Raw genomic sequence first — 23,987 nt, 5'->3', positions numbered from 1 at the left:
GACTTTCCAATCAATTGAATTTACCACAGGTGGACTCCAGTCAAGTTGTAGAAACATCTCAATGATGATCAATGGAAACAGGATTCACCTGAGCTAAATTTCGAGTCTCATAGCAAAGGGTCTGAATACATATGTAAATAAGGTATTTCTGCGTTTTCTGCATAAATGTCTAAAAACCTGGTTTGCTTTGTCGTTTTGGGGTATTTTGTGTAGACTGATGAGGAAAAACATATTTAATTAATTTTAAAATAAGGCTGTAAGGTAACAAAACGTGGGAAATGTCAAGGGGTCAGAATACTTTCCCAAATGCACTGTAAATCCACACGTGTGTGTATGACTGAACATACTCCAACACTTGACGTCTGACACCCTGCCACACACCAGGTTTGTTGCCAACATGTGGCCCCGCACTCCAGAGCCCTGTCTTTCTGTCTTACAATTGGTATTCACACTCATCCATTCATGTGTATAGTTAGCTCTCTGCCAGGGCTGCATTTTTAATGGTAATGACTTGTTCCCCTGTCCCTCCCCTGCATTGGGTTATTTACAACTGCTTTCGGATTCACCATGGCCCTCTAGCATTCCACTTCATTCAACCTGACTCATAGTAGCTTTCAAACACAGAGAAGCAGGCAGAGAGGCCTATCGTCTATTTCTGTGTTTCTTTTGTTTCTCCGTTGTACTGATGTAACTGGTTTCGTGGATTGAATGATTACATTTATTGGACTATTTTATCAATCATACATAAGGGTGCTCCAGCCGGTGACGCCTCCATGTACAATTTAAGGAAATCATCAAGGAAAACAAAGTAAAGTTTAAAAGCTTATTTCCATTATGGTCCTTTTGTAAGGAGGATGCAGCAAGGTTAGGGGGCAATTGTAGTGGCAACAGACAATGATAGACAAAATTATTGTTTGTTTCATAAAATAGCCAAATAGTACAGTTCTATTTCCTAATAAACAACTATGGACATGTATATCTCCCTTGTTTCATATACCCTTAAAAAATAAAACAGTTAATCCCTAATATATACAATATAACCATAATATGATACACAATTGGCAGCAAAAAGGCAGACCATATGCTATCCCGGGCATTTCCTTCTCAGCCACGTACTATAATCTTATAACTCACTTTTGAGACATGCTACTATTTAGCCATTTTTGGGGTGAGAACTTGAAACTACCAATTGAAAGTATAAGTTTCCAATTCTTTGGAAGACTATTCCAAAGAATGGCATCTGAGGACAAAAATGCTTCTTTCCCCATACCACTATTAAATCTAAAAGGAACAATGTCAGTTTTACTCCTTCTAGTGGAATAGTTATGCTTATCCCGGACCAAGTTAACCTCTTAAGCCCACCCGACACGCAGGCGTCCCATCTAGCCATCTGGAAATGCAAATGCGCTACGCTAAATGCTAATAGCACTCGTTAAAACTCAAACGTTCATTAAAACACACATGCAGGGTACAGAATTAAAGCTACACTCGTTGTGAATCTAGCCAACAAGTCAGATTTTTTAAATGCTTTTCGGCGAAAGCATGAGAAGCTATTATCTGATAGCATGCAACACCCCGAAATACCTGAAGGGTACGTAAACAAAATAATTAGCATAGCCGGCGCTACACAAAACGCAGAAATAAAATATAAAACATTCATTACCTTTGATGATCTTCTTTGTTGGCACTCCTATATGTCCCATAAACATCACTATTGGGTCTTTTTTTCGATTAAATCGGTCCATATATACCCAAAATATCGATCTATGAAAAGTGTGTGATCCAGAAAAAAACACAGTTTTAAAACGCAACGTCATTTTTTTTAATTAAAAAAGTCGACGATAAACTTTCACAAAACACTTCGAAATACTTTTGTAATCCAATTTTAGGTATTAGTAAACGTTAATAATCTATCAAATTGATCACGGGGCGATGTGTATTCAATAGCTCCACGTCTTCAAATCATGGTCGGAAATCTCTCTTCCAAAACATCCTGTCGGAGACCGGAAGGAATGGAGTCTCTCTTCCTCGTTTGATCAAGGAACAACTCCCAGGCAATTGCCGAGACTGGCGACATCGTGTGGAAGCTGTAGGACTTGTAATCTCGGCCCCATCTAATTTGCTGAGCCATAGACAATACATGCAAGTGGCGCATTGATATTTTTTCCACTTTTTGGTGATCAGTTTTCCTTGGGCTTTCCGACGAAACGGACGTTCTGTTATAGTCACAGCCGTGCTTTAACCAGTTTTAGAAACGTCAGAGTGTTTTCTATCCACACATACTAATCATATGCATATACTATATTCCTGGCATGAGTAGCAGGACGCTGAAATGTTGCGCGATTTTTAACAGAATGTTCGAAAAAGTAAGCCCTAAGCTTATTAAAATAAATTGTAGACCTGCACCAGGCTGGGAAGAGTGAACCTGCAATAGGTAAGCAGCTTGGTTTGAAGAAATCAACTGTGGGAGCAATTATTAGGAAATGGAAGACATACAAGACCACTGATAATCTCCCTCGATCTGGGGCTCCACGCAAGATCTCACCCCGTGGGGTCAAAATGATCACAAGAACGGTGAGCAAAAATCCCAGAACCACACGGGGGGACCTAGTGAATGACCTGCAGAGAGCTGGGACCAAAGTAACAAAGCCTACCATCAGCAAGGGCATTGAAGATGAAACGTGGCTGGGTCTTTCAGCATGACAATGATCACAAACACACCACCCGGGCAACGAAGGAGTGGCTTCGTAAGAAGCATTTCAAGGTCCTGGAGTGGCCTAGCCAGTCTCCAGATCTCAACCCCATGGAAAATCTTTGGAGGGAGTTGCAAGTCCGTGTTGCCCAGCAACAGCCCCAAAACATCACTACTCTAGAGGAGATCTGCATGGAAGAATGGGCCAAAATAGTCTGTCATAATTGACGTGTACCTATGATGAAAATTACAGGCCTCTCTCATATTTTTAAGTGGGAGAACTTGCACAATTGGTGGCTGACGAAATACTTTTTTGCCCCACTGTACATATGTCCTTGGGGACCATACTGTGGACAAGCTTATGAACAAGACACAATGTAATCTGAGAGACTCTCTCCTCCACTTTGAGCCATCTGGGGCTATCAAAGTAGGAATGGTCAAGATGATTATGTACTGGAATTTTAAGAATAGTCCTGAATAATTTGTTCCAAGATGTCTGCTGTTTATTTTTGATGATCTTGGGGGCACTATTGTACCAGGAAGAGCAAATATAGTCAAAGTGGCACTGAACTAGAGCCCCTGCCAATGCTACCACTGCATTCTTATCCAGATACTTGGAGGTTCTTGCTAGAAACCTAATTTTATGGTCCAATTTGGAGAACTTTTTATGACATGCTCTCCCTGTCAGATGTTATCTAGCACACATCCAAGATAATTAACATAATTTTTCTGTGATTACTAAGTCACCTACAACCACCTTAAAATCAGAGGATTTCTTCAGTCTCACTTTGGGCCAGAACAAATGGAATCTGTTTTTCCAAGGTGAAGTGACAGCTTATTGTCATATAGCCATTTACTGACATTCAAAAGTTCAGCACTGAGGGCTTTCTCAACCACTGTCTTTGTGGGATACCAACTGTGCAAAATCATCGGCATAGAGGAAAAGGTCACTTGTACAGGCAGATTTCAGATCATTTACAGTTGTCATGACGTTGGCCTGGGAGTAGGTTTATGACAGTCATAAATACCTCTTCCCCCCTTTTCCTCTCTCTAACCTACTGATGTCACATTTGCAAACCCCTTGGTTAACATAAAGATTCTGGGAACATCAGAAGGTGGAGGGAAATGAACTATATTCTGGTAATCCGACCAATTGAACATATGAGGTGGTACTTAATGAATATGATGTCAGTTCGGTTGTCATCTGAGACATTCTCATCAATGATAAGATGACATAAACTCTACAGTGGAAAGTCTACACATCAGAGTTATCGGATTCACATGGAATTGTTGTTCAATTTAAGTTTGAATATGAAATTATTCGTGATGGGATGAAATGTGATTTTAGCTTCTAAAATGTGAGATTTGGGTTTTCATAAGGTAGGGCTCTGCTCAATCAGTGGCCCGCCCCTGTGAAGGGACATGGGCTATAAAACTTTTCAAACACGCCCTACTCTCCCTTCCTGTATAAAGCCTTGACGACAACCTCCTGTTCCGAGGATGTGAGGACGACGGTCCGATGTCAGAATGGTTCAGATAATAACTACAGAACGAAGCCAACATCAGCGTGCGCTTTGGTTGCAAATAGTATGCACTTTGAACTCTTATTCACTACAGAAGTGATACCTCCTAGCCGTTGAGTTGGCAACAGCAGCTGCAAATGAGGGGTAGGAAGGAAAAGACAGAGTATCCCGTCTATCACACAACGACGTTACCAATTGACCACCAGAGACATTCTTCAAAGGACTAGGTTTGGCAACACGGCCTTCCATCTACCACCAACCTACTGAAGCGCAGCTCAGAGTAAATATTTATTACATTTTCCTTTTCCAAATTTAGTAAATAAATAATTAAACCCAATTTTGTTTTGCTAGTTCAACTTGTTAGCCAGGGTTTGTTAGCCAAAGTTTGTCAACTTTCAGATGAGACTGAATTAAGGTGACGATTAATTTTGACTGGTATTGATGTAAAATATTACTAGGTCTTTAAGAGTTTATTCAGAAGATAACAGCTCTATAAATATTATTTTGTGGTGCCCCAACTCTCTAGTTAATTACATTTACATGATTAGCTCAATCAGGTAATATTAATTACGGATAAATTATTTTATAGAATTGCATGTCATATCACTTAATCCGGCATAGCCAAAGACACGGCACAGTACTGTGCAAAGGTTTTTAGGTAGGTGTGAAAAAATGCTGTAAAGTATGAATGCTTTCAAAAATAGACATGTTAATAGATTAGATGTATCAATTAACAAAATGCAAGTGAGTGAACAGAGGAAAAATCAACATCAAATCAATATTTGGTGTGACCACCCTTTGAATTTCAAAATAGCATCAGCTGCTCAAAACAGCATTCTTCTAGGTACACTTGCACACAGTTTGAAGGAACTCGGCAGATAGATTGGCCCAAACAACTTGGAGAACTAACCGCAGTTCTTTTGTGGATTTCTCTTCATGTAATCCCAGACAGACATGATGATGTTGAGATCAAGGCTCTGTGGGGGCCATACCATCACTTCCAGGACTCCTTGTTCTTCTTGACGCTGAAGATAGTTCTTAATGACATTCGCTGTATGTTTGGGGTTGTTGTCATGCTGCAGAATAAATTTGGGGCCAATCAGATGCCTCCCTGATGGTATTGCATGATGGATAAGTATCTGCATGTACTTCCCAGCATTGAGGAGACCATTAATTCTGACCAAATCGTCAACTCCATTTTCATAAATGCAGACCCAAACTTGCAAGGAACCTCCACCATGCTTCACTGTTGACAGCAGACACTCATTCGTGTACCGCTCTCCAGCCCTTCAGCAAACAAACTGCCTTCTGCTACAGCCAAATATTTGACTCATCAGTCCAGAGCACCTGCTGCCAATTTTCTGCACCCCAGTTCCTGTGTTTTCGTGCATAGTTGAGTTGCTTGGCCTTGTTTCCACGTTGGAGGTATGGCTTTTTGTCCGCAAGTCTTCCATGAAGGCCACTTCTGACCAGACTTTTCCGGACAGTAGATGGGTGTACCAGGGTCCCACTGTTTTCTGACAATTCTGAGCTGATGGCACTGCTGGACATCTTCAGTGTGTGAAGGGAAGTAAGCATGATGTCTTTCATCTGCTGCAGTACGTTTCCTTGGCCGACCACTGCGTCTACGGTCCTCAACATTGCCTGTTTCTTTGTGCTTCTTCAAAAGAGCTTAAACAGCACATCTGGAAACCCCTGTCTTCCTTGAAATGTCTACCTAGGACAGACCTTGCTGATGCAGTATAACTACCTTGTGTCTTGTTGCTGTGCTCAGTCTTGCCGTGGTGTATGACTTTTGACAGTAAACAGTCAAACTCACCTTGTTAGCTGAGTTTGACTGTTCCTCGCCCAGTTTTATTCCTCCTACACAGCTGTTTCTGTTTCAGTTAATGATTGCGTTTCAATCTACATATTGCATTGATGATCATTAGCATCTGTTTGGTATAATTGTTTAATCATACACCTGACTATATGCCTACAAAATCCCTGACTTTGTGCAAGTGTGCCTACAAGAATTGATGCACTTTTGAAGGCAAAGGGTGGTCACACCAAATATGGATTTGATTTTTCTTCTGTTCACTCACTTTGCATTTTGTTAATTGATAAATATAATCAATTAACATGTCTATTTTTTGAAAGCATTCTTACTTTACAGCATTTTTTCACACCTGCCTAAAACCTTTTCACAGTACTGTATATACAACAGAAAGAACATTGGACCCAGTACGCTCCCTTGAGGTACCCTGCAGTTCAAGATTTTGGGTTTAGACAGGGTCCCATCCACATTCACCAACTGTTTTGTTTCTTGCAGATAAGAGCTAGCCCATTATACTGTTAAGTTGTTAAAGCCCATGGCTCTTAGTTTGATTAACAGAATCTCAAGATCCACTGTATCAAATGCCTTGTGGAGATCTAACGTTCAAAACTGTTAAACTATTCTTAAACATTACAGTTATCATGAGCTGGCTATGGATATTAACAGTATAGAGGCATATTCCAGCTTGTAGGCTTGGGAGTTATGAATTATGTGCTGCACATTTACAAAAACCCTGCTTTCAAACAAAATGTCTACTTATGGAGAGATGTAGAGAGGATGTAGTACAACCAGCCCCAAAATGCATCAGACATGTTTTTAGGCCTCAGAGAGAGAGAGAGAGAGAGAGAGAGAGAGAGAATGGTCCAGTGAATGGTCTTGTGCTCAGCTTATTCACAGATTGTATTGTTCTGTTTCCTGGCAACCTGATCTCGAATCATGTCTGTCTGATATGCGTAATGTTGGAAGGATTCTCACAACATCACCTAGAGAACTGACTTGGCAGTCAGAGGATTCTGGCTAAGTATCTGCATCAAAAAAAGAGATCCACAAAATTCTACACACACATCCACACATACATGCAAATAAAATGAAAAATAAGTTATAAAATGAAGAAATGTGTGAAAATAAATTTCGATAAGATAAGGATACAGATGTAGGATCTTAATTTGATTACCCTGTTGGCAGGAAATAATATCCCTTCCGAAAAATGTATCAACCCCTACAAAAATGTCAATTCAATACAATCCACATAATAATTCACATTTCATGTTGCTACCGGATTATTTTCCTTCTCTAGCAAACTGTCTCAAATGAAGATGCTACATCTGTCCTGACCCCTATTTACCTTTTGCTTGCACTTTAAAATAATTACTATGCCCAAGTTACCAGTTTGTTTACACACATCTAAGGAGAAACTGATTAAAACAAATGTTCAGTGTTTCTTCAAGCTGAAAATAAGTTTGGTATTACTTATTTAATTGCCTAACAAGGAAGATTTAGGTTTTTAATTAGCAATTGGGAAAATGGAGGATAGGTGTTCCTACACAGAACAAATGTTTTTGTCAAAAAAAGTAATCAGTGCTCATAAGTAGATCTGAGTCCTAATCAATTCACAGGGATTAATTTGAGTGACATGCAGGATTAGTTGATTGTAAGGGTAGCAGAATAGGAGCATGTAGTGTACCTGGATGTGACAGTTGGAAGCAGTGTCTTCATCCCAAACGGCACCCTTTTTTTCTACATGCAGATGTTGGATTTTAATTTGATCACCCTGTTGCAGGAGAACATTCCTGCATTGAGGAAATGTAAAATGTGTAGTGTATTTGAGTTTTAAAAGAGCTTCTGAAGTTTGTAATTTCCACTTTGACATTTCAGACTTGATTGTCCCTTACAGAAAACTGATTAACTCCTACAAAAAAACAAATAATAATTCACATTTCCTGTTGCTGCAGCATTATTTTCCTTCGATAGCAAATTGACTCAAATTAAGATCCTACATCTGTAGTGCACTACGTTTGACCAGAGCCCTAATGGTCATTACCAAAAGTTGACTGCACACCTCACATTTTCTACTGACTGTTCCTCTTCTAGAATATTAGTTCAAAACTATTGTGGAGATCCTGCACCTAAATATAAACAGTACCGGCACCTATTTCAGTCCAAGTCAAGCACTGGTCATTAGGTTACACGTGTGGAGAGAGATGGATGAGATCATTGATAGGTGTCAAGCTATCCCCCTGCAGGGGAAAAACCAATTCCCGAACAATAAATACTTCAGAGAGGGTCAATAGCTTCAGATGATGTCACTTCCCCTTTGTGTCAAACTCTAATCTCTATCCATTCCAGTGCTGCCACCAGCCACCCTACTCAATGGTTTGGCTGTAGTTGTGAAATACAGTACATTGCTGAGTTTTCACATTATATGAAAGAGGCTTTGACCACAACCTAAATATCGGTTACCCAGAAGTACAATTATCTTATTTCCTGTTTTACTTCTTTTACCTTTGTGCAAAAGAAGGAAGCAAAGACTCCTCCCTCGAAAACTGAAAACACGGCCAAACCCATTCCGCTAATTTCATCTTTCTTTATCATGGCCAAAACATACATTTTTGTTTTCATACATTTTTACGATACAGACAATTTTGGCGTTGTAGCTGTGGAAACTAGTGAAAACCATTTCAAATCTGCACACCGACTTGAAAATCACTGCACCAGTTTAGGCACCACCTTTGCCCAATCCTGATTCGTCCAAATAATCAACAACAAAAATCCCAAACCAGGAACTACTGCTGCTCATAATCACATTATTATACTTGGCGTTGAAAGATTCTCTCCGTTTCATCTGTCCACGAGGATCTGACCACGCGAGATGAAACCATTAATAACTTCAGGGTCTGAAGATGATTGATCTTAAAGATCTGACAGCCAATCTGAGAAGCGCAACCAATCAGCCACCGCAAAGATTTACTTTGTTCCCAACCCATACCCAATAATACAGGGATCACTCTTGCACGTTGTCTCTCAGTAATAGATTTTGGAAGTGCCTGTAATGTCAAATGAATGGCATACAAAGCCATGGCCTTTATCGAAGAAGCATTTGCATAGTAAAGCAAAATTGCCACAACCAGCGCTGTGCTTCATGATAAAGACACACATTTACTAGTGGAAGATTTGCCAAGCAAGTCATCTTTACACCTTAAAGCACACAACAAATGAACGAACCAAAAATAGATGACATTTTCGGTTATTAAAATGGACGAGCTGATTCCTGCTTAGACAATGGAATTGAAAAAGGAAACTGTTGAGGAGTTGTGATGTTCCACCTTTGAGAGGGAGGTGGCAGAGCTCCAATGAGTCTTAATATCTAGTGTGTTTTTAACACTTCAATACCTCTTCTCATTTAAAAACCCTAGATAACTCCTGAGTGGGGACTCTTATGGTTAGAGGGTTTCTGAAAGCCTTTACTTAATCATTGTCCATTGCAAATTATTTCCCAATTACCTTGTCAAGAGAAATATGGAGCACAAAAGCAGCACATCTGACCACTTCAAAGGGTGATTCTCCTAATAATGTCTCTTTTGATGGACTAATTATAGTTTTGTTTTATAAGAAAGCCGTCTCTCCTGTAATAATATTGGTATCTTCTTCTTTTTAATAATGTGGATCTTCCTGATTAATATGTCCAATGTTCCTTCTCACGCTCTGATGCATTAAACCAGGTTTGGCTGTTTCATTTAAAACGGAGCACCTGCATTATATTGATAGACTCCATGAAAAATGTAACGGTCATAGGGAGCAAATTGAAGCGTTTTATTCACTTAAACTGTATTAAACTCCATGGCAACAGGTATATTAAGAGGTGGAACTACTCCTTTCACTCCTCTGTTCTGACAAAGACAGCCAGGCCAGGCATCAATCTTGGGAGCTCACCACCAACCTTGTAGAAATCTTAGTGTTGATTCATGGCCGGCTACCAACAGGCCTCGACTTAAATACCCCTGAAGGGTAATGGTAATGGAAGGGAGAGGGGTCGCCATATTTTTCATGTCAGAGAGTGTATTTTCTCGTCAGCTCTTTATGTTTTATAATTTACTGCAAATGTGTTTGGAAATCTCATAAACTGTTACTTAAATTCAGTCTACTGTTGTTCTTGGGACTTCTCCAGATACTGAGTCACCCACAAGTAGAAGCTGTGGCAAATATTATATTTATGGTCCAATACCGGTCAGTGGTGAAGCAACCAGTCACCTTTTAAATGAAAGAAATGTGTTAGAGTTCATGAGAAAAACTCCAGTAAGCGATATCTTATAAACCTCTTACTTTGACCCCCACTGCTCAAAGGTAACATCTATATTTCATGTGTATTGCTTCACTCACCTTCAATATCGTCTGAATGATTGTGTATTTTGCAGTGCTTTCTTCCAATTGCTTGGAACCATTATTGTTTTTCCCAGGCCAGCCAACTATGGCCAAGTGTCTGTATAATCATTTTTCTTCTTGAAAACTTTCAGCACTGCCCAAACTTTCCATCAAAGTCACTGGAAAAACAAGCACTGCCGAAATTACTTGGTCAAATATTTGCAGAGTGAAAATAGTTATAGAACATCATTATTTTACATTAAAATGCAGGACCTTTCTAAAGTATGGTAGTGTGTGAATTGAATAACAACCTGGACTCAGGAGTAGACGCATCACAGTACATGCAAATTTGACTCCCTCCATTTAGTATGATATGTTACGTTTCGTATGGTGTGAATTAATATGTTACGAATTCCAATTTGTTCCGGCTAACGTTATCTAGGTGGCTCAGTGGCTAGCGTTAGCTAGGCTAGGGATTAGGTTTAGAGGTTAAAGTTAGGTTTAGGGGTTAAGGTTAGGAGTTAGGGTTAGGGGTTAATGTTTAGGGTTAAGGTTAGGGTTAGTAGTTTGAGTTAAGGTTAGGGGTTAAGGTTAGGGTTAAGGGAAGGGTTAGCTAACATGCTAAGTAGTTTCAAGTAGCTTAAAAGTAGTAAGTAGTTGCAAAGTTGCTAATTAACTAAAATGTTAAAGTTGTTTGTGATGTGTTTTGAACAAGCAACCTTCGGGTTGCTAGACATTCTAGTTATATGCACACCTGTCCCCCCCTCGCCTTTCATTTTTGGCTTGAACAACCATATGTAACCATTATATAACCTTATGTAACCAAATGTAATCTTATATAACCATACCAAATGTAACATATCATAATAATTGGATGGCACAAATGTATGTTTACTATGTTACGTCTTGTCTTCGAGGCCAGGCTGTGAATAGAGGACAAGGATTTTTTAAAAGATTGACCTTTTCCAGGCAGACCGTTTTTCAGCATTTTGGCAGCCTTGCCCCCCTACCACTCCATGGTGTTGATGTTGGATCGATGCACGGTCTTTGAAACAGGATGTTTTTATCTCCTCTTGAAAGCGGTTACAGTGGGGAACAGGTGATTGAAGAACGGTCCCTAGTGACCTCATACGTCCCCCTACCAAACCAGTCTTGGTCTTGAAGGTAGAAGGTGACAGCCACCTAACAATGTTCAGTCCCCCAAGAGATGATGCAATATACTTCCATACACAGAAGTTACATACTGTAGTACAGACAGTATACACATTGTAGTATTGTTCAACACAGTGAAGTGATGGGGGTGGAGTGTGGGGGTGGAGGGCTGTGGGTTGAGGGGGTGTGTAAGGGTGTGGGTCTGGGTAGGAGTGTGTAGGGGTGTGGAGGGGTGGGTAGGGGGTGGGGGTGGAGGGGGGTGGAGGAGTGGAGGGGTGTGGGGGTGGATGGGGGTGTGTAGAGGTTTCAGTATGAATGGGGTGTATGGGGTGTGAGGGTGGAGGTGTGTGTGTAGGGGTGTGAGGGTGGATGGGGGTCAATAGGGACTGATGGGTTCCTCTACAAGAAGGACATAAGAAATGGGGTCGCTATTTATGTGTGTAATTTACTTCAACCTCATTTGTCAAATTCACTTAATCCATTCTCCCTGTATCCCGTTTTCCTCAATCCCTGTTTTTCTCAGACTGTCACTCATTCTCTCTTCACCCTCTTCCATCCGTTAACTCTTCCCTTCTCCCCCTCTCCCTGAAAGCCCATTATCTTTAAAGATAGGGGCCATTATGCACCAGACAATGCAATCAGTTGATTAAATGCTGCTTCGACCTCCCGCTCCAATCAGTCACAGGAGGGAGAGCTCACTGTCTCCGTGTCCAGTCCATCATGTGGGCCAGGACATCCCCCACTGCACTGCCTCAGCCACGGTGGACTCCACAAACCTCGTCATGTGACCTAGGTTTGTACCTCATCCACCAGAGGTCCCAGTGCTGACAGATGAACACAACATGTGTCTTCTAACTTCTACAATATTAGTTGTTTTGTTTTCCCTAGAGAGCCTGTGTCATTGAAAATCCCCTGAAAGCCCAATCGAAGGTGATAGTCATTCACGAGAGAAAGATACTGCATACATTTTGCATGTGAAGACTTCTAGCTGTAGGATGTTTAGAGAGAGCAGAGCCTGACGGAGAAACAGGCCGAATTATCTCTTCCCGTAAGCTACCCAGGCAACAGCATCTTGCTGGAATTGTGAAATGTGATGGCTGCTCTTAGCCCAAGGATTGAGATGAATGGTGGTTCTGACACCACCTCTTTTATGCCAAGGGCATGCATGCATATGTTGTCTTTGATAACTTAAAATATTAGAGCCTGAGGTGGATTTATTTGCACAGAAGTATAGTACACAAACATGCATAATTCATGGAATGGACAACAAGGGATTTATAATATTGGTTTACCGATGCTGTATAACTAATGAAGGCACAGGGATTTGGGTGTTTCTATCTGTGTCTTGGCACAGACAAGGTCAGGAAGTCTATGAGATCTGTGATAATCTGCCATTAGCTATATTTGCCTCCCAAACGTCTCTATAACCAGGTCAGAAGAAACATCCTTGAGACATGGTGTAGGTGACCACTACAGTAGTAACGTTTAAAACAAGTGACCCAATACCATATTATTAGCCAATACAACATCTGTTAGACTCCTTATGGAGTTTTGAATAAGCCACTGCCTGAAATACTAACACACCATATCTCCTTTCAGATCTCATTCACACAGCAATACTCACTCATTTGGAATGAGCTACTACAGTTAGCAAACACTAAGAAGCTGCTCAAGGGCACCTCAACAGATTTTTCACCTTTTGGCTCAGGGATTTGAACCGGTGACCTTTTGGTTACTGTTCCAACACTCTAACCACTAGGCTACTCCCCTCAGCTACTCCCCTCAGCTGCCTGGCCTCACCATGCCCACTCAGTAGCAGCAGCAGCTCTACCTGGAGAAGAGCAGCTCAGATTCTCCATCCCAGTAGCCTGTAGAATGGGAACTCTTGTGTGTTGCTGCTTTACTGGAAGCAGACCAGTGAATCTGTCACATCATTTAGAGGACCGGGGCCAACAGCGCTTTAATTTGCCGTGACCAATAACCATCCATCTGTGTGGTAGTTGTCACGGGAAGGCGTTTCCGTGGCGATCCCGCTATTATCTCGCCGCTCAATACTCATCTCATAAATGGTTTAATTTCCCCCCAGAGGGAGATTGAAATGGAATGTGCTCTGTGGGCATCCCCATTGATTTTCATCAATTTTTTTCCAACTGCAAAAAAGGAGAGAGAGATCCAGAATGGGGAGGAAACAGGGTCTCTACTGCCAGCAGAAGGCATTATTACAAACAGTCATTATGTTACCTGTTATGATGAGGACCTATCGTGAGCAATAACAAACAACAGTGGGACTGTAGGGTTTACAGACATCCATCCACAAGTGTGATGGTTCAGTTTGACTAAAGTGCCCTCTGGTGGTTTGGCTGTGTTACCGTGCTGCAGCCGAGCTGCCTGATCTTACAGGGAGTGACGCTCCGCTCCCTCTGAGCTTGTATGTATTGCAAAGCACGAATCCTATGGACCATCTAGCCAGAGGCGGCACCACAGGTCCCAGAGTAGTGTGCCGACAAATTTTCTGGGGCCCGTAGTTTTTCTTGACCTGGTAAACTAACCAGGTAAAACTCTGGACCTAATACAGTGACGTGATTAATCTGTTTAAAAAAAAGTTTAATATGGGCTATGATGGGACCAGTTTTTATAATCAAGTCACATGGTTTTAAAAAAAACTCCTGGAAAAACTCCTGGCCTTAACGGATGAAAACCGGGTCAAACTGCAGCAACCTTATGAATTATATTTTAAAGTGGGTTTCCTATATATAGACACAGAGAAAGCAACATGATTGGACAATAAAACTCACAGGGCTGAGCTTGCTTTATGCAGGTTTGCATCATGTAGTCCTGCCCTATGCAACTTTATAAGCCTAAATAAAAATGTCAGCTATTGTTTTATTGATTCATTCCAGTTAATCATTTTGGATTGAAAAAGTCTAGGTAGCCTAGTGAGCCTATGTTTGAATTTAAACCAAATTTGATCTCATTCACATTTTCTCACAAACAAATGGACTATAAATACACAACGTTAGCCTCTTGCAAATGTTTTCAGGGGAAATGGAAAGAGAGCTTGGGATGCATCTCCCGCTTTTAGTTAACAAGGCAACACTTAACTCCTCCTCCACATTTACTAGATAGGTTGAACAGTGCAGAAGAGAACCTCCCCTGACAGGTTTTTTCTTCTTGTTGAGACCAGTATATAGGGGGATCTAGTTTCAGGCTTTTCTTTTATGCCTGCTACGTTAAGTTACTGCATCTTTTACCTTGGCCAGAGGGACAGGGCGCATATTGCTGTATGTAGCTGCTGTTTTTAGTAGCCTACAGTTGATCAGACTGAATTTGTTTATTGTTTCCATGGAATACATCATGTCAGATGGCTAGTGTCTAGGTGAATAGGCTACTACATTTATGGAAGAGTTTTTGCTTGTGTCTGTAGGGAGTGATGTGTTATCATGTTTGGTAAATAAGTACCGGAGGAAAGTGGAGAGCCTTGAGCTTTGTGTGTTGTGCCCGCCTCTGTGACCTGCGATTTCCGTGAATCTGATTGGTGAAGACATGCAAAGAGCCTGCAGCAGCACTCCGATGTGAAGGACAGAGAAATTGTGTGCGAATTGACAAACAATGAGGCAAATTGGTTAATTGTCCTTATTTTTAACACTTTGCATCGATATGTTTTATTCAACCAAGTCAAACGTGGTGTGGTGCTGCCACACCTGATTGAAAAGTGCTGTGGCAAATGCCGCCTCGCCACACATTGTCCGGCGGCCATGCATCCAGCTTCAATAACGTCTGACTATAACTACAGGATAGCCATGCCTTTCCCCTCCCACTGCTGTAGTAAATGCTGTTTTCTGCAGAATTTGAGACCTCTAAAATATTTTCTAGATTTTCGGGCCCCCCTCCTCAGAGGCCCTTCATCCAATAAGCACGGAGTTGAGCAAGCATAATGTTGAACATTATTGGCGGCCATAATGACCACCGTCTCTGAAGCCCAGACATGGTGGGCAGTAAATCTGACTTTATTGTCTATTATGTTAATGTTGCCTGTGTTGAACAGACGACAGCGCTGAGTTTAACCAGGAGGAGGCCAAGTTTATTGTCTGAGAAGGCAGTGGTTGTGGGTACTCTGTGCTCCCCATGGTGCACTGGGACTGGCACTGCAATACCCCTGGCCTCTTTTCAGGAGTCTTTTTACCCTTTTCTCCTGTTAGGTAAGAACCTAGCTGCCCCAGAATGCAACATTAGAAAGCAGCCCAGAAGTCATTTTTAGTGTCTTTGTCTCAACACAAGACAAATCCTCTCCAACCGAGACCTCAAACTGTCTGGTCTGTAAGTTAACCCATATTTTATTAGCTGGACGCTGGACGCCGGACACCGTAAGATGATTCCTACACTGCACCAGTTCCTATGAGACACTGTGAAAATAATTCAGACCTTGTTTTTTACAGGAAGGGCCATCAATATTGTTTCTGTGGACACGCTGACAATTCCTAGTTGAATTAATGAACCTGAAGTTGTGAGGCCACTTCTAATGACAATCGACAGACAGTGTCTCAGTAGACAACTCTGTTTCTCATGCATTTGTAGGGTCAGTTAGAGTCTCGTTGGAATGGGTTGGAGGGAAAACTACACTCTGGAGTCAATGAACCGCTATTCTCTCTTCTCTGAGTTCTGTGACCTGGTAATGAACCCAATGACAATGGCGGTAAACAACTAGGTCTGTCTGCTGCCAAGCATTCTGAATGAGGACCACAACATGCTCTGGCTGGCTAAAGACGAGGAGGAGGAGGAGGAGGAGGATGAAGGCAAGCGAGCACAAACACTCAACTCTGTGAGGGTCCATGATCCCACACTCCTAGTCAACTACAAATCCTCAGAGAGATGGGCATCAGTCCAGCTGTGTACCCCCCATCAATCCATCCCTCCCTTCATCACCTCAAATCTCCTTCCATCTCTCTCTCACTTCATCTCTCCCCCTCTCAATTTTCGATTTCAATCTAAGGGCTTTATTGGCATGGGAAATATATGTTTACATTGCCAATGCAAGTGAAATAGATAATAATCCAAAGTTAAATAAATAATACAAAAATGTACAGTAAACATTAAACTTACAAGTTCCAAAAGACTAAAGACATTTAAAATGTCATATTATGTATATAGGAACAAACAGTGTTGGAATGTTGGAATGATTTGCAATTAGTCAAAGTATAAAAGGAAAAAATAAATAAACATAAATATGGATTGTATTTACAATGGTGTTTGTTCTTCACTGGTTGCCATTTTCTTGTGGCAACAGGGTCACAAATCTTGCTCCTGTGATGGCACACTGTGGTATTTCACCCAGTAGATATGGGAGTTTATCAAAATTGGATATGTTTTCAAATTCTTTGTGGGTCTGTGTAATCTGAGGGAAATATGTATCTCTAATATGGTCATACATTTGGCAGGAGGTTAAGAAGTGCAGCTCAGTTTCCACCTTATTTTGTGGACAGTGTGCACATAGGCTGTCTTTTCTTGAGAGCCAGGTCTACCTTTGGCTATGCTCACTGAGTCTGTACATAGTCAATGATTTCCTTAATTTTGGGTCAGTCACAGTGGTCAGGTATTCTGCCACTGTGTACTCTCTGTTTAGGGACAAATAGCATTCTAGTTTGTTCAGTTTTTTGGTAAATTCTTTCCAATGTGTCAAGTAATTATCTTTTAGTTTTCTTGATTTGGTTGGGTCTAATTGTTTTGCTGTCCTGGGGCACTGTGGGGTATGTTTGTGTTTGTGAACAGAGCCCCAGGACCAGCTTGCTTAATGGGCTCTTCTCCAGGTTAATCTCTCTGTAGGTGATGGCTTTTTTATGGAAGGTTTGGGAAATGCTTCCTTTTAGGTGGTTGTAGAATTTAACATCGCTTTTCTGGATTTTGATAAATAGCAGGTATCGGCCTAATTCTGCTCTGCATGCATTATTTGGTATTTTACGTTGTACGCTGAGGATATTTTTGCAAATTCTGCATGCAGAGGCTCAATTTGGTGTTTGTCCCATTTTGTGAATTCTTGGTTGGTGAGTGGATCCCAGACGTCACAAACATAAAGGGCAATGGGCTCTATAACCGACTCAAGTATTTTTAGCCAGATCCTAACTGGTATGTCAAATTTGATGTTCCTTTAGATGGCATAGAAGGCTCTTCTTGTCTTGTCTCTCAGATCATTCATTCAATCTCTCCAATGCCCCCCCCCAGCCCAGCTGTGCTCCCCACTGACATCTCCCTCTATCTCTCTCTGGTGGTTTGTTCCCAGCTGGGTTCATGGTGGTTTGTTCCCCGGGTGGGTTCATGGTGGTTTGGTCCCCGGGTGGGTTCATGGTGGTTTGTTCCCCGGGTGGGTTCATGGAGGTTTGTTCTCCGGGTGGGTTCATGGTGGTTTGGTCGCCGGGTGGGTTCATGGTGGTTTGTTCCCCGGGTGGGTTCATGGTGGTTTGGTCCCCGGGTGGGTTCATGCTGGTTTGTTCCCCGGGTGGGTTCATGCTGGTTTGTTCCCCGGGTGGGTTCATGGAGGTTTGTTCCCCGGGTGGGTTCATGGTGGTTTGTTCTCCGGGTGGGTTCATGGTGGTTTGTTCCCCGGGTGGGTTCATGGTGGTTTGTTCCCCGGGTGGGTTCATGGTGGTTTGTTCCCCGGGTGGGTTCATGCTAGTTTGTTCTCCGGGTGGGTTCATGGTGGTTTGTTCTCCGGGTGGGTTCATGGTGGTTTGTTCCCCGGGTGGGTTCATGGTGGTTTGTTCTCCGGGTGGGTTCATGGTGGTTTGTTCCCCGGGTGGGTTCATGGTGGTTTGTTCCCCGGGTGGGTTCATGGTGGTTTGTTCCCCGGGTGGGTTCATGCTGGTTTGTTCTCCGGGTGGGTTCATGGTGGTTTGTTCTCCGGGTGGGTTCATGGTGGTTTGTTCCCCGGGTGGGTTCATAGTGGTTTGATCCCAGCTGGATTCATAGTGGTTTGTTCCCAGCTGGGTACATAGTGGTTTGATCCCAGCTAGATTCATGGTGGTTTGTTCCCATTTGGATTCATGCTGGTTTGTTCCCATTTGGATTCATGCTGGTTTGTTCCCAGCTGGGTTCATAGGGGTTTGTTCCCAGCTGGGTTCATAGTGGTTTGTTCCCAGTTGGGTTCATGCTGGTTTGTTCCGAGCTGGATTCATGGTGGTTTGTTCCCAGCTGGGTTCATGGTGGTTTGTTTTCAGCTGGAATCATGGTGGTTTGTTCCCAGCTGGAATCATGGTGGTTTGTTCCCAGCTGGATTCATGGTGGTTTGTTCCCAGCTGGGTTCATGGTGGTTTGTTCCCAGCTGGGTTCATGGTGGTTTGTTCCCAGTTGGGTTCATGCTGGTTTGTTCCCAGCTGGAATCATGCTGGTTTGTTCCCAGCTGGATTCATGGTGGTTTGTTCCCAGCTGGATTCATGGTGGTTTGTTCCCAGCTGGATTCATAGTGGTTTGTTCCCAGCTGGGTTCATGGTCGTTTCTTCCCAGCTGGGTTAATGTGGGTGTTGGCTCTTATCAAAGGCTCACCTAGAGTGTTGTTTGGATGAGGCCTATGAGCAGAGCAGAGCATGGAAGTAGAGGGAGGGAGGAAGGAGTATCTGGGTCAGGATTTAGGTCTCCCTTGGTGAAGTGGGAAAGGGAGAGAGAGAGAGACAGGCCGAGACCCATTATGCCCCCTCCTCTTTCCCTCTCTCTTTCTGTATTTTTCACTTTATCATTGTCACCGCCAGCAAGCAAAATGTTACAATCAGACATTCATGATGAGGCAGGTTTCTACTCTTCACTGCAACGCCTCTTCCCCAAGCCGATTCTAAATAGCCTTCAATTCTGTTATCAACGTATCATTCGATAAAAATAAATTTCACCAATATACATTATTATATTTCCCCCTTAATCTTGTGTGACACAGCCTGCTGTGATTTCCTTATTAGATTGAGAAGTTACTTCCAGAAATATTGAAAAGTTGGGTGGAGAATTTATCATGAGGCAACATTTCCCCCTCCACTCTTAGGGGGTGGGGGGATGGGGGGGGGGTGACGCAGGGACTGCTCGGTAATTGGATTTGAGGGAGAAAAGGGTCTTAAGCGGTGAGACATGAAATGAGGAAGGAGGATAGCCCTCATCCCTGTTGCTCTTTCTCCAGCTGCTCCCTGATAGGACAAAGCTGGTTGCTGGATGCCAAGCGCTGGGAGCCGGAGGTGGAAAGCCTCTCCTTCACAGGAGGAGAATCGGCTCAGGAGGAAAGCATTCCCGGCTGGGATGATCTAGAGGGTTTGGCAGGGGATCCAGCCCAGTCGACAAAGATGGATGATCATGGCAGCGGATTGAGGGCACAGTGAACCGGAGTGCTCCAATTCTCTCTCTCCATGGCATGCAGAATTGTGGCATGTAGCGTGAAGAACGTGCTAGGGGAATTGCTGGTAATCCTGACACAGAAGAAAGGAGCTGGACAAGGATAAAATAAGGAGACTAAGAAATGTCTCAGCATGTTGACTGGACTGGCAGGATCAGGAAATTATCCATCTGGACAGGAGACCGAGAACAGTGGCCGTCTCAGTGGAAGAGACCACGGTCAGACAGAGGACCGACAAACCAGCAGAGTTCTGTCAACTCTGTTTATGACAGTTGTTGATGAGGAAGTCGAAATCAAATTCCGTAGCACTGTCTTCAGCATGCAAATGCTGAAGACAGTATGCAAATGTTTTAATGCATGTCACATACAGTTTATGCCATCAACCGAATGTTGATGCTATTTCTGCAGAAAAAAAATAATCTCTCAAGACAGAACCTAAATGTTAATGAGTGCATTACGTAAGCTTTATGACAACACATTATCAAGGAAAGTAACTGGTTACCCAGATATACAGCTGGATGAGTGTGTGTCCTCCAATGGCCAGTGTTTTTCTTTCTAGTCATTAGTGTTATAGAGCTCCATCTTTACTGATGTCTATAATTAGTGGCAGGGGGGTCATTTTGTTGTTCAAAACATCTGTGGAGACACTTATTTTTTACATAATGTGCCATTATAATTTGTCTTCCTCTTTTAATTTTGTTTGATTAAAGTATTTGTCTCTGACAAGCTTTCCTTGATGACACATATAATGAATAATGTATTATAATTTGTGGTGAAATTAGCTGAGATTACTATGCAACGCAAAAATGTTGTAGCAACCCTAAGCTAATTGGACAGCCAGCTGTGAGCATTAGGTATTGAGTGATTCCGCACGAAACCCAGACAATAAAAAACATGATTTTTTTGGGATGTTCACAAAATGTAATTCATAGAATAGTCCTTTGGAGGAAGGATTGTTGACAGATATTGTATCTAAAAGCATATTTGACAAATAATTCATCAAAGTTGGCATATTTCGGACTTTTCGGCCTCACTCAGGCCATAGTGTTCCATCCGTAGGTGCAACAAATAAAATAAAAATTGGTGTCATTTGATGCTATTCCACTTGCTCTGTAATATGAGTAGAATTTTGATTTCATAAACTTTTTGTACATACACTAATGAATATTGAAAACGGGTGGGTGTAATCCAGAATGCTGATTGGTTAAAACTGCATTCCAGCCGGTGTCTATTCCACAAGTTACCACCGGCTAAATCTAAAATGTCTGTTTACTCTAATCCGTCTGACTGCGCTTCCACTGTCTCATCAGCCCAGCCAGGCAGTTTATGAACTTGATTTCCACTATAAAACGCATATAGACATTATCTCACATTTCTTCTAGACTAACATTTAATTTTCTGTCTCTCCGACATTTGCAACATTGTTTCAATATTCATATTCGATCTCCAGCTGTCCCATAGTAATGAACGTTTCGGGAGTCGGAACGACGGACAGGCAGGCAGCGTTTCTCAGCCAGTCGAAATCATGAATCAGCAGTCAAATGAAACGAAGTGCAGCTAGTTTGCAGTCTTTCCAGTTTGAAGTGTCAGGTAAGCTGGTGTTCGAAGGATAGCTGTGTTGTTGGCAAGCTCCTCTGGACAACAGTGTCCTGATGAGAGAGCCCATTTTCTATGCCAGAAGAAGTTTCGCATCATTAGCTCATTGTTATGGAGGTATCCAAATACATTTCACTAGAAAACAGCTTAAACAAATGCAAACAAAGCTACTTTGTTGTTATTCTGGTTGCACTGCTTGATGTGACTGTAAATTAGCCGTAGTTGGCTAGCTAGCAAGCAAGGTTGCATCCATACTGTAGACATAGAACAAAAAGACTGAACGACTGGGTTGCATCCCTAGCAACTGAACCAATAGAACAAAAGACCAGCCGGCTTGGGTAGCAACCCTAGATTTGTGTTGGGACTATATCTTGTGGAAGGATGAAATTGTTGAATAAATTCATCAAAATAAAGTTCATGAAAATATGTCAACCATTTTTTGAATATGTTGGTAACCCATTGTATAAAAGTTATAATGCCCTTGAAGACGGTGTTTTGAGGATATATCGGCACGGTTTGGTATTTGGTCTTGTATTAGGATCCCCATTAACTGTTGCAAAAGCAGCAGCTACTCATCCTGGGGTCCACATAAAACATGAAACATGACATAAACAGAACATTAAAGGACAAGAACAGCTCATGGACAGAATGACATTGTCTCGGGCCTACACCCAGGCCAATATATCCTCCGAACACCAGCTTATCGGGCATTATCACTTAAATAAAAACATTTATTTGGCAAGTTTTTCAATATATTGTTGAAGATAGTACTGTAGGGGCATATCAGATTTCCAGAGTGTGATGTGGATTTCATAAGGAATAATAAAACCAATAAGGAATAAATAAACCAATAAACTCATCCCTGATATACCAAACTTCTACTTCATTCTCAATCATATTACAAGAATTCATCTTCAACTCAAACCATGTCCAACATGTCCAACATGCCCAACAGCAACAGGACACCATTCACGTTTTTGTAAGCCACACTGAAAAAAATATGGACACAACATTTAAAGTTCCATGTTTCATGAGTTGAAATAAAAGATCCCAGAAATGTGCCATATGCACAAAAAGCTCATTTCTCTCAAATGTTGTGCACACATTTGTTTACATCCCTGTTCTTGAGCATTTATCCTTTGCCAAGATAATCCATTCACCTGACAGTTGTGGCATATCAAGAAGCTGATTAAACAGCATGATCATCACACAGGTGCACATTGAGCTTGGAACAATAAAGGCCAGTCACACATAACAATGCCACAGATGTCTCAAGTTTTGAAGGAGCGTGCAATTGGCACGCTGAATACAGGAATGTCCACCAGAGCTGTTGCCAGAGAATTGAATGTTAATTTCTCTACCATAAGCCACCTCCAACTTCGTTTTAGAGAATTTAGCAGTACGTCCAACACTGCCTCACAACCGCAGACCATGTGTAACCATGACACATCCGGCTTCTTAACATGCAGGATTGTCTGAGACCAGCCGGACAGCTGATGAAACTGTCATTTTGCACATCCAAAGAATTTCTGCACAAACTGTCAGAAACCGTCTCATGGAAGCTCATGTCTGTGCTTGTCGTCCTCACCAAGGTCTTGACCTGACTGAAGTTCGACATCGTAACTGACTTCAGTGGGCAAATGCCCACCCTCGATGGCCACTGGCTTGCTGGAAAAGTGTGCTTTTCACTGATAAATTCCGGTTTCAATTGTACCGGGCAGATGGCGTCATGTGTATGGCGTCATGTGGGTGAGCGGTTTGCTAATGGCAACATTGTGAACAGAGTGCCCCATGGTGGCGGTGGGGTTATGGTATGGGCAGGCGTAAGCTACGGACAACGAACACCATTGCATTTTATCGACGGTAATTTGAATGCACAAAAATACCGGGATTGTTGCATGTTGCATTTTAATATAGCACTGAGTAGTACTCTGATATAACAGTAGGTAGTCACAGTTGTAACAGATCATTCATCCCACACGCCCACACTGGCTGGGCAGTATAATGAAGTGATGGCCGGAGTGTGTGCAGGAGAACATGACGAGTGAAGCAGCTGTCTACTTGATTAACTACATTGCCTCTACGGCTTCCCTCCCTCCACTCGCTCCCCACCACCCACTGGCCATTGAGACACTGCCTGCCCCTTCTCGATAACCCCAGCCAGGGGACTGGAACCCACGGGAGAGACGAGTGAGGGGAAATAGGGGCAGAGAGGGAGGATGACTCCCAAATGGCGCTGACTATTCCATACTGTATAGTGCATATTCCCTTTGGGCCTTGGGCCCGGTTTCCCCATCGCGATGGAATTTAGGCTTACGATTGTTTTAATCTTACAACGGCTGAAGATGTAACATGCTTTTCCCAAAACACCACACAGAGAGAATGGTCGCAAAGTGTGTCGTTGGAGCATGTGTCCATACTGATAGGATCGGAAAAAACAGGGAGCGCTGCTCTGGATCAGCTTTCTCCATTCAAATCTTTCCTTAACGT

This window comes from Oncorhynchus nerka, linkage group LG5, assembly GCF_034236695.1.
Source record: "Oncorhynchus nerka isolate Pitt River linkage group LG5, Oner_Uvic_2.0, whole genome shotgun sequence".
Classification (NCBI taxonomy): Eukaryota; Metazoa; Chordata; class Actinopteri; order Salmoniformes; family Salmonidae; genus Oncorhynchus; species Oncorhynchus nerka.
This window is presented reverse-complemented; position numbering follows the sequence as displayed.